This window comes from Lineus longissimus, chromosome 10 (assembly GCF_910592395.1).
Source record: "Lineus longissimus chromosome 10, tnLinLong1.2, whole genome shotgun sequence".
Classification (NCBI taxonomy): Eukaryota; Metazoa; Nemertea; class Pilidiophora; order Heteronemertea; family Lineidae; genus Lineus; species Lineus longissimus.
The window spans coordinates 16,154,978-16,167,473 of record NC_088317.1 but is presented as its reverse complement, the minus strand read 5'-3'; positions in this window follow the sequence as shown (position 1 = coordinate 16,167,473).

Below are 12,496 nucleotides of genomic sequence, written 5' to 3'. Positions count from 1 at the left end.
CAGTTATATCGTTCATTTTTGTGTCATTTTCCCAAAAAGAATAAAAATCTGGAAATCACAAAAAGGCAAGTGTCCTCAATTGTCCGATATTATTGTATAAAAATCTGTTTTTGTTCAGTTTTTCATGAATCAGAGAGGTATGCTGGTAGTATAGTCAGACCGTTATTTACTTTAGCGCCTCTTCACTTGTTAAATGAATGGTGTCCTTAGTTATCTCGTCTTTCCATTTGGGCTCAGTTCTCGTGTTCTAAACTGGTTGAGTTCACTATTTCAGGCTGCCTATCCAGGCGGTTTACTTGTGAACTTGTGGACTTGCGGTGTTGTTGTCATTGTCTCTAGACGCTCTTAGAAATAAAGGTTTTCAGATTCTGAAAAAAAAATGTTTCAGCCAACACAAATATGTGCCTTAAGTGGGTGTACATTTTTGTTGGGCGAAATACCCAAACGCTCGCTAAAATTGTTATTCTTATGAGCGCATAAATTGCATCGTGATAAAGGGAAGGGAACTATTCGTTCTGAAAAACATTATTGAAAACACAGGACGGGAAATTGTATCAATTCGATTGGAATAATTATCTTTGAATTTAAATTGCTGAACGCGACGACCGCCCCACGTACCGCATGACATTCGCACCAAAATTGGCAGTCGGAATCAAAATGCATTTTTCTTCATTAAATTTTGTTCAGATGAGATTTTCGTACTCATTTAGGGTTTAATGGGTGCTCTATCTTAAAGCATGACCTCAAATCAAATACATAATGACATATTTAAATGAGGGTCCTTGGCAAATCAGGGGACCAATATTGGTATTTACGGAGAAGCAATTGTATGTTACCAACCGGACCCAACATGATGGTCAAGCAATTTGATAACTAACTCGGTGCAGTTTTTGGGTTGCTATGGCCAGAGGACGCAATGACTGTTGAGGCCTTTAGTTTCATAACTTACAACCAGTTTTACCAATCTAAAACTGTGATATGTAACCCAGACAAACATACAAAGAGTCCGCAGTCGTGAAAAAGGGCCGGGTGTAGTAGCCGAAAATGTCGTCCCTGGAAAGGTGTCCGGCCCTATTGTATTTTAACAGATCATGGTTCACGCATATGGTTGTAGAGATACCATGACTGTCAACACAGGCGTTTCACTGGGTCTGTGTAGAAATAGGAATGGACTCGCTGCCGAATGCAAAATATGACTTATCCAGGTAATGCTAATGCATAGTGCCATAATACATAAGACTGGTGTACTGAGAACCCTCACCTGTGGTGCCGAAGGAGGGAATCTGTATAAAATTACTTTTTATCACGTTTATAGGTATCTTGACCCTCAGTATATTGACATTGCTCAGCTTTCAGACAAAGCACGTCAGACGGAGGCTAAGGAAGCGACTGGAGCCAATGTTAGTTCCTTTCATGACAGGCCAATGTCCCTTTAAGTCATGTGCGCTTCTTTTGACTTCTAGGTCAACTTGACCAACCTATTAGGTAAATTCAATTTTGTGTCATGTGCTGTATGACATCACCCTAACCGCAATGTGATAGTTCGCACTTAACAGAGTTGCCTTCTCAGTTACAAACTGCAGAAACAATGAGTGCTCTCCTAATAACTAGTTAACAACTCGGGTCACTAAATGACAATTTCCCAAAATTAATGTTATTATATTATTATCATGTCTATGTGTGCGCTGCAAGCACCAGAGTCTTTTCGGAAATTGTAAGCAATTTGGTCAGTGTCAGTTGATATTATGAGTAATTGGAATGTTGCTTACTGGTTTATTTTATATAGCACTACGTTCAGTGATTTCAATAGTGTCCAGTGACAATGTGAAGGCCTGTTGTTCGTTTTGTATCTTCGCGTTGCTTCGTCTTGCATGGGAAGGTTTCGTTATCCGTACGAATGATGAAGTAAGAAAGACGGTGGTGTCATGATAGGGTCCTGTGCTAATTCCTTACGTGACACTCGTTGCTGTGATCGTCTTTTATACTTAGTTTAACGAGGAAGGGGGAAATTTTCAAAAAAGTCGACGATAAAATTCACTCTTGCGTACTTCATCATTCACAGCTCTTTGAAAGGCTTGCTGAACCTGTCTATTGACTTAATATCATACACTAGTCTTACAAATATAAGTTATTTTAGCTTTTGAGAAAGATTTTTTCGGCCAACACAAATATGTGTTTTTCATATGAGGCTTTTAGGAATTGAAAAACCTTTGAAGACTGCTGAAAAGTATTCATAGCTTTTTCATTTTACCGAAAAACCTTCACTCTTGGGGAGACATTTGCCCCCTGTCCCTTAGCTCCGACCCTTATCTCGTACTTACCATCCCGCTGAACTTCAGTGCAACACTCGGCGGCACGATCGAGCTTTCGAGGGGAGGCGCATACGACTGACTCTGGTATTTGAGGATGGTACTGCACCAGTTGTACAAAAACAGCTTCTTCCTTATTTCGGAACTGACATAGTCTTGGGAAAACTAATAAATGAAATTACCCGAATGATGCAGTTAGATGCCAAAGTAGAGAATTTTTTCCCCATGTTCGTTCGAAAACTACCTAACGGTGCCTTTGTCGACCCGCGTGGTATAAATTATTGTTATTATTTATAATAACTTAATAATATGAGAGGACGTGCGGAGAATGATAAATTTCCTAATCACATGACAGACTGGATACAATTTGGGTTGTTACGGCCGATCAATCGATGGTCATCCGAGAACTCTATAACCCTGCAGAAGCGTTAGCGCGTTAAAGGCCGACGTGATGGAAATCAGTATTCTATTATGTCATTATCAAGATCTGTCATTTTGATACCAAAAATAAACATAAATGTAAGCTTATAAAACTAATCCTTTTTTAAATGTATATATGCCTAACTGCAATTTTTGATTTGTAAAACAGAAAGACTGCGAGTATCAATGGAATGGGCGCGGTGGTGAACCACGCCGCGGGTGCTAACCATGTGCGGCAGCCGCAAAACCGGGCCGCGGAATCGCCATGAAAATCAGGAATGAAAACGACCGAGTGCGGCGCGGCGTTAGTTTTCATCGGGTTCCTCGCCGGCCACGCGTCTGAAACAATTCTACTCTCTTATCACCTGTGGAACCGCCACTTCTCCATTCAACCCCGTCATGCTGAGATGTCAACCACCCACAAAAACAAACCCAACGGGTGGGACACGAACACTCGCATTGTCTCGCGGGTGCGCTGTAAAATCTCGCGCTGTCTCGCGAAAGCTGCAGACGACGCTATTGAAATACACTGACAGCTTTAACGAGCAAAAGATCTGAAAAACATCTTATCGCAGTTGATCTTGTTAAACGACGCGAATCTTTTGTTGCAGAATTGTATGTTGATTGAGTAAGCAGCACCAAATTTAATGAAATATTGTCCAGTTGTCCCGTTTTAATGTTGAGGCCATTGATAAACCTGGACAAATGAATGAGTTTTAAAATACCATTTAACTAGTTCAGTAAATGATGGCAACTAGATCATGAATGGAAGGTAAATTTTAAATGCGAAATTAGATATTTTAGTGGTGACAGTGACGAGAGTTGGCACGCGCAACATGGAGGCGTGACCATGCAAGTTTCAACCGTCAGGTTCTGTGCACGTGCATGACTTTTCCAGAGAGTTGATGAATTCAAAACGTCAAGGGATTAAACTTCTGATAGCTACATGTAGTATCGATGTACACATGCATTTCAAACGTTGATAGAATTTGATTTCGAAGCAATTGCCAGTTTCTGACGTAGGGATACTATCCCATACAATCGCAGTTTGTCTGGATCGAAGTAAGAACATTTCTTTCGATCCTAAAACACGATAAAAACAGAAAATTTGTCGTGTGGAACTGGCTTTCACAGCAGTCTTCAAACATGATGAAAGGTAGACCTATTAAAGCAAACGTCCCTGGGATTGACTGTCAGCAGTCTTCTAACGAGATGAAAATACAGCAAGCGACCTTCGGAATCGGCCGTCTTCGATACATGAACAAAAGCGCCATTAGGAATTGACATCAATGGTCTTCAAACAAGCTAAATAGTGCAGCAAGCGTCCTTTGGAATTGACTTTCGAATGAATTTGCAGAAACGCAATAGTAGATTAATGACATTTTCTGTCAATTATCGAGAAATCAATTGGTAGTTTTAAAATAAACTCTTTCAATGAATGAAACAAGTGATTTTTTCCTTAAATACGTTGTCATCATGTGGGCACAAGGGCAATGAAGACGAGCTTGTTTGTTTTGTCTCGTAGCGGCCGGACCGTGTCGTTGGCGGTTGCAGGTGCATAGTGTATCCTTGAGCGGACAGTTAGTGCCATTCAGGAGGAATTAATAAATCCATGGGGGTGATTCGTCGTAATAACATGCATCATTGAAGGTCATCAAAGGACAGGCGGCCGTTGCTAGCAACGCCAGAACTTCGTTTTCGTTCAGAGCTTACTTCGTTGGGGGCTTTTTATGAAATATATATTTTAGCCATCTTAGTATAAGTTTTTAAGTTTTTGATTATTTTCTTACTTTGGTGGTCGTTTCCATGAAAATGACACATGCCACTGCCGTGCCTGCACCATAAAGTTACATGTATCCATCTTACGTTTCATAAAGTTGTATATTTGTCCACTTTACTTTTCATAAAGTTGTATATTTGTCCTCTTTACTTTTCATAAAGTTGTATATTTGTCCACTTTACTTTTCATAAAGTTGTATATTTGTCCACTTTACTTTTCATAAAGTTCTATATTTGTCCATCTTACATTTCATAGAGTTCTATATTTGTCCACCTTACGTTTCATAAAGTTGTATATTTGTCCACTTTACTTTTCATAAAGTTCTATATTTGTCCATCTTACGTTTCATAAAGTTCTATATTTGTCCACCTTACGTTTCATAAAGTTCTATATTTGTCCATCTTACGTTTCATAAAGTTCTATATTTGTCCATCTTACGTTTCATAAAGTTCTTTATTTGTCCATCTTACGTTTCATAAAGTTCTATATTTGTCCATCTTACGTTTCATAAAGTTCTATATTTGTCCATCTTACGTTTCATAAAGTTCTATATTTGTCCACTTTACTTTTCGTAAAGTTCTATATTTGTCCACCTTACGTTTCATAAAGTTCTATATTTGTCCACTTAACGTTTTATTAAGTTGTATGTTTGTCCATCTTACGCTTCATAAAGTTGTATATTTGTCCACTTAACGTTTTATAAAGTTCTATATTTGTCCACTTAACGTTTCATAAAGTTCTATATTTGTCCACTTAACGTTTTATTAAGTTGTATATTTGTCCATCTTACGTTTCATAAAGTTCTATATTTGTCCACTTAACGTTTCATAAAGTTCTATATTTGTCCACTTAACGTTTTATTAAGTTGTATATTTGTCCATCTTACGTTTCATAGGGTTCTATATTTTTGTCCACTTAACGTTTTATTAAGTTCTATATATGTCCATCTTACGCTTCATAAAGTTGTATATTTGTCCACTTTACGTTTTATTAGGTTCTATATTTGTCCATCTTACGTTTCATAAAGTTCTATATTTGTCCACCTTACGTGTCATAAAGTTGTATGAAGGGACCTTGGCCTGTTCAATGCATATTATACCGGGGGCGATCATGTCTCAAAGTAATGAACCGGTCTTAGATCGGTGAGTCTAGAGTATACATGTACTTGCATTACGGCGCCATTCCGTCGCGAAAAGTCCGACAGATGTCGAACTTTCTGGCGTCAAAACTACCGTTAAGTCACACAAAGTCATGTTTTGAAAATGGCCATGATTACATTTTGAAGTTCTAAATGTCTTTAAAAGAAAAATTAAGCAATAATTACGATAGTTATATATTTTTTTTGCCCCTGTTAATTTTTAAAACGCCAATTGATCGTTACCACCATCCATTTTCAGAGGAGCCAAAATGTGTCCAAAAAGGCGCCAGGTTTCTTGGCTGATAAAAGTGTCGAACGATTTCAAAGCCAATCGAATCCCTGGCAATAATTACTATGCGATCGTTATATCGTTACGCCGGGATATTTCGTGATTTTAACGGATGTAGCTTTGGTATAATTTAACTATCTGTCTGGCTGTCGGATAGTAAAATAATTAGCTGTTATTAAAACACCGGGATATGAGTGATGAGAAAACACCTTGACCGAGTCACCTCGGAGGGATTGGTCCCCATCAAATAATTGTGCTGGCTTTCCCGGCAAAACAGAACATCGCTGTTATACTTTTATAATGCGACATACATTATTGTAGAGTCGTTTCACGTGACGTCATAACCCGCCAATGTAGAGGGACGGACAAAAGACATCAAGTTCAAATGACCATGATAGCATCTGATTCAGTTAAGTGGGGCATGACAAATCATTGTTCTGCCCTCCAACACCTATTGGGAGGAGAATGGAATTGACGATTCGGTAAAAACCTTATGTGCCAATCTAAACCGGAAAAGCCATAAACTATTGAAGCTTTTACTTTCACCCTTTTGATCGCTTTTTTATTCGTTCTCTGTGTATGATTTTTATTGCATATTTGTGTTGTCTACTCCTTATTTGGAGGTTTTTTTACAATAAATTATTATTATTATTATTATCATTGCTGACTTTGAGAACGCTCTAATATAGTAGTTTTATTTTGTCCTCAGATTGAGACCTTCTTCACGCTGGCGAACAAACCTCAACCCAGAAAACACATTTTCAACGGACTCCGGTCAAAGGTAAAATCATGGTCAGTTCGACAAAAATTTAAAATTTGTGAAAGAATTTGAAACTTTCCGATTGCGTAGATACGCACTAAAAATAAATTTCAGTATTGTTGTTAGGTAGATAGATACACAATTGATACCAAGTCTCAGCGAATTCGTGTGCATGATAATTGCACTGCGGCATTGTGTGTACATGTATAACGGACGGTGTTTCTATTTTCCTGGACCACAAGTATTACCACGGCGTCCCCTATGGAATTCCATAAATCATTCGGTGCAAGAAGTCAATTTTTGATAGCCGAGGTGAATCGACATCTGTGATAAGTGTAAACCGATTCATTTGCCCATCCCTAAATTTTCCTGGACCACAAGTACATTTGTATTACTACGGCGTCCCCTTTGGAATTTCATAAATTATTCGGTGCAAGAAGTCAAATTTTGATAGCCGAGGTGAATCGACATCTGTGATAAGTGTAAACCGATTCATTTGCCCATCCCTAAATTGAAATGTTGAACGAAATTGTACGTTCGACAGGTTATATTAATCAATATCTAAGTACAGATTGACTAATGACAGAATTATAAGGTTAGTGAAGGGTTGGCCGGTTCGCGCTGGGTATGGTTGACCCCATGCAAAATTAGTGGGTGCGCGGAAAAATATCTTTGTCTCTCTATAGTTTTTTTTATCACTTTCACTGAGATCACGAAAAACCTCAAAATAAGCCAACAATGCTCTTAGAAATAAATATTTTAAAGCTTTGAAACAAATTATTTATGGTTTTTGAACTGAAAAACGTTTTACGTTTTTAAAATAAACACAGTGCATTGACATGTATCTACCGCGCGTATAGAGATTTTTAGTAAAATGAAGAAAAAAAACTTTTTCAGAAACTCAAAAATAGCAAAAATCATCAGGTAATTTTTCATCTCATCAAAAACCTTCTGCATTTTTGTGTTGGCGAAAAGACCTTTTCAAAAGCTTAAAAACATTTGTTTATGTATAAGAGAGAAAACAATGCAAAGATATTTTGGTTTTCACGATGATCAGAAGTCCATGAAGCGGCAGTGACACCGAAAAGTCCCGGGTGAAAAAAAGTACGCCATCGTCAGTCATTTGCACCACACCAGGCTAGCCACTCTTTTAGCGGGTCGCGAACAATCTTTGTGTTCACCAACCACCCAGGGGGTACCAACGTTCGGGCGGTTACTCCACACCTGACAAAGATCTCAAACACCAAACGAAAGAATAGGAACATATTTCGTTACATCATTAGACCAGGTTGTCCCGTAATTTCGTCAAGGCACGCGCCTGCTGTGCTAGTCCGTGCGCCGGAGGGGGATCATTTCGTGATTTGGTGTAAGGACTCGTTATCAAGTTTTGCGATCAAACAAACGAAGAAAGCAAAGAAATAATTTCGAAAAATGTGACGCGGTAATAAGATGATGATTATTTCAATTTGAAAATCTTGAAAATCAGGTTTCTTGATTCGCTTTAGCATGACCCCTAAACCTATCCCCAAAACTCACCCCCGCCTGCTTTCTACCGTTTACCGATGATTTAATGGTCAATTTGATCAATTCCAAAGAAGTTTTAAAGGGCAAATGGTGCAAAGATATTATTACTATCCGAAATTATTTTTCTTGATTCGGTTCAGCACGACCCACGCCCATCCACCAAAGTTGATGCAGTTCATCTCGGCCTATACAATTCACTTTCCCCTATCAAACGGAGATCATCAACGATTTTTACGAGGGCACCTCCCCAAGAAGCAAAGATCTACTCCTAATTCTTGCCCTCCACTTATTATAATGCATAGGCCCTAAAATTTACCAATTCTTGTGGGTCCTTTCTCTTGGTGGGGCGGCACCCGACCCCTTTACCCAGCATTAGATATAAAATCTCGCACAATAGTATAAACCTTCTTCCCTTTTTTCTGTCCTATAATGAATAAGTTAGTCAAGGGCGTCTGGGTGACCTTCTTCTGATCTAAATCCAAGATGAGCATCAACCAATCGTTAGAATTGCTTTGTATCTATGTCCTGATATTTTCATCCTAGTCTACATTCGTATTATTTTAACTTTCATATTATGTTAAACACTGAATGACAGTTTCCAATTTGACGCGAATACAATTACATGTTTAATTAAGAATAAGTAATAGGATGCAACAGTAAATAGCGACCTCGCATTTAACATTGGGAATTATCGAAATGACAAATTTCCCAATCATGAAAACACGCGACATCAGAATTGACAAAAAAGTGTCGAAAAGTTTCAAATATGGAGTGCGCCTAAATAAGTAATAACTTCCCCAATTCGATAATTGTAGGTGAAATTGGTGTCTTGTTATTAAATGGGACACGGGGACACTTAATTAGTCAATATATAAGTGGAAGCTATTGAACATGTTGAATGGATTGTCAACTTTTTAATTATTTTTGCAACGTCACCTAAAGGCCCGATACACCCGCTGTAAAAAAAGCTAATTGTATTTGAATTTGCCATTTTCCCGCAGTACAAACAAACCGGATCCCCCAATCTCCAAAGCAGACAGAATATTCAGGCATATTCTCTCTGCAGAATATAGTAACTTCCATGTTGTGACAACATTGCGATTGCGTAGTGTAATCAGACTGAAAATGGCCGCGACCACAGATTCTTGCACACTTTGGAGATAAAAATACAAAAATGTATATCGTTTAGAATAAAATGATGTCAACTAAAATCAACTAAGATATCATTTTAACCGTGTCACAGACTTTTGGGTGACTGGAGGACCTGACAGTTCAATTTGTATAACATTGAAATGGCCTGGCCTTTTTCAACTTTTGAATTCTTTTTGCAACGTCACCTAACGTCACATATTTTGAATAAACGGCGCACCGATTGAACGACAGCCAGATTTTGTAGCCATATCCCACAAGGGACATTGAAAATGAACCATCCAGATCCTCTTCCAGATAATTTCAATGGCGGTTAATTCAAACAGGGATAGAACCACATCATCAAATATATACATATCCAGATCATGATTTCAATGGCGTCAATTCAAACTGGGGCAGAACCACGTCATCAAATATATTCTTCCGGTCCTTTGCAAGGAGGTTGGATTTCCCCTCCCCACACACACACACCAACTTACTTATCTTTAGCTTTAAAGAATCTTTCTAAATGGTTGGGCTTTATTCATCAATATTTTGCCCTCGTTACAGCTGTCCTATATTAACCACGGATGTAAATACTCGACATATTTTAAAGTGGTTTAAATTTGATGAAATTTATCTCAGCAACAATCAATTTTAATTTAACTTTAAGTTTATGCGATTTTGTTTTAAAGTAGGTCTATTCAAAAAGCTTTCCAGGAGAGCTGATAGTTCATTTTAATTTGTATAAACGTATATGTATGTCAAAGATGAATCATATTCAACTCCACATTAAACTTTTCAGGGACATTATTCTTATCACCGGCTCAAAATGTTTGCAACAGTTTTGTGAATGGTTGGGGAAAAAACCCTCGCCGCGACCCGGGTCGGCATCACCTCAATCGCATCAATGTAATCGACATTCTAAATCAAAACTGGTTATCTGCACTTGGATTTGTCGGCCCGAAGCTGCCCGACGATACGGACACCCCAGGACGATAGGGCGTAAGGACACCCCTGGGCTGACAATTGCTGACATGAATTGAGAGGTTTCCTGATGACAGAGGTAAAATTCAACAGAAATGACCAATTTTGGACCACAACTAGTGCCCTGAATAGAGAGGGCGTCCTTAGTAGAGAAGTGTCCACTAAGAGAGGTCCCACTGTATATTGAATTGGCGCATCAGACCACACCTCCGGGACGGACGTGTCAGTTAGATAACAAATATATAGGTCAAAATTATTGTTGTCAAACCTCGGGTACATTTAATTATACGAAATCATCCTAAATTATTAAACAATCATGACATGTCCGGTCGGATGGAAAGAAAATCACAGAGGCAATTAAAGTTAATTTTGTCATAATGAGCTTGGTGAATGGATAGAGCACGCGCGGAGGTCGATGTCAGCGTTTTAATTGCGATGAAAAACTGAACTGTCAGTCCTCTGTACTCATCCCAAGCATTTATCTAAAAATTGGCTCTGTTCGCGTTTTCAAACAGATCCCTCCCCCTTCAGGGTGATCAGATATCGAGCAACTTCTGTTTTACGCACATTCCGTTTAATTGATACGCTCGCGGAGAAGGACAATACTGGTAACTGACTGGCGGTACATCCTGCCTGTCCTTTAGTTTCAATAGGATCGAGAAAGCATGAAAATAGTCAAAGGCTTACTCTCTTCATTGAGAACTGAAATTGAATTTGAAACTTTCCGGTTGTGTATAAAAGCTAATGTGTAAATGTATGAATTTCAGTAGGCTTTTTTGCACTTGCAGGTTTAGGCCTAACGACAACCATAAAATTTGTTCTGTGGGGGTCGATTTCATCAAGATTGGCCTTAGAATAACCAGTTGATAAGACAAAAGAACAATAAGAATTCAGGGCTCGGTGAGATCGGGCTTTGTTCAGAGACAATAGGCCGTATATTGGGCTCGGCCTAAAGGGAAAAATAACGTAGTGCTCCACACAGTTGTTGTGTAGACAAATATACAAGAATTATAGATATCAAGGTTCACCCAATTTGCGTGGAAAATAACTGCACTGCGTAAATTCCAGACTTTCTGGCGACCCTAAATCCCTTATTTTTTCACATTCCCAAAAATACCTAATTTCAATCAAATTTTGAGTTCATTTGCCCTAAAAATCCCCAATTTTCTCTTTTTTCGGTGATCACGCGCTGCTCAATGTCTGATGTGAGTGGCATATCTTCTCAATCCTGGTATTTGACGGTCATCAAATCTGGTTCCTTTTAGAATCATGGGATCGTGCTTTAAATTATGTAAGTGACGATGATGCCAGATTTGATTACCGGTCTCCAACACGGGCAGTGGAGGTTTGCCAAACGCATCTAGATAAGTATTTTGTGAGTATTTGCATGAAATCCTGGAAATGGTGAGAAGGTTCTCCACTAGATAATATATCACATACCCGAAATCACCTTAAAATTGGCTCCAAATATCTCTAAACTCCCTAAATGTGAACTAAAAATGCTCTAAATTTTGCCCCCAAAAGGTCTTGTAGTTGGCCAGAAAGCCTGAAATTCATTTCTTTTTACCTATAAAAAGGCACAAGAAAAAATAATAAACATGAACGGCGGTTTCAAAGTATAAGGTGGGGTGTTCAAGATGCGTCGTCTTGACAACCAGGGGTTTTACAACACATCAATTCTGTAGGCCTAGCTAATTTGGAAGGAAGCATAAGACAATGGGAGTCTCTATGAGATGCGTACGATGCCGTCGGTTACAAATTAGGTGTACATTTCATCGGCAAAACCACAAAAGTTATATGACGCTTTGCTGATTATAATGACGACAAGCCCGTTGGCTTCGAGGGTCGCAGGTAGTGAGGCGGATGATGGCTGAGGAGAGATAAAATAGGAGTAAAAAAGGGGTAAAAAACGTTAGGCAAAAAAACCCATCACGAGGTTGAATTCCCAACAATGCAATGCACAGCGTGTTAGTACTTATCACCGTACAAAAAAAATACTCTAGATTTCTGGACTACCAAGGCTCATACACGGTCACAATGTACACTGTAATAAAAAGGAAAATGTCAAAAAGCCTCTAAGATTTCCAATACATACTTCATTCTCTCTCAAACTGAGTTATTCGCATCAACTCTAGACATTGTGAGGTCCGTGAAAAATTCA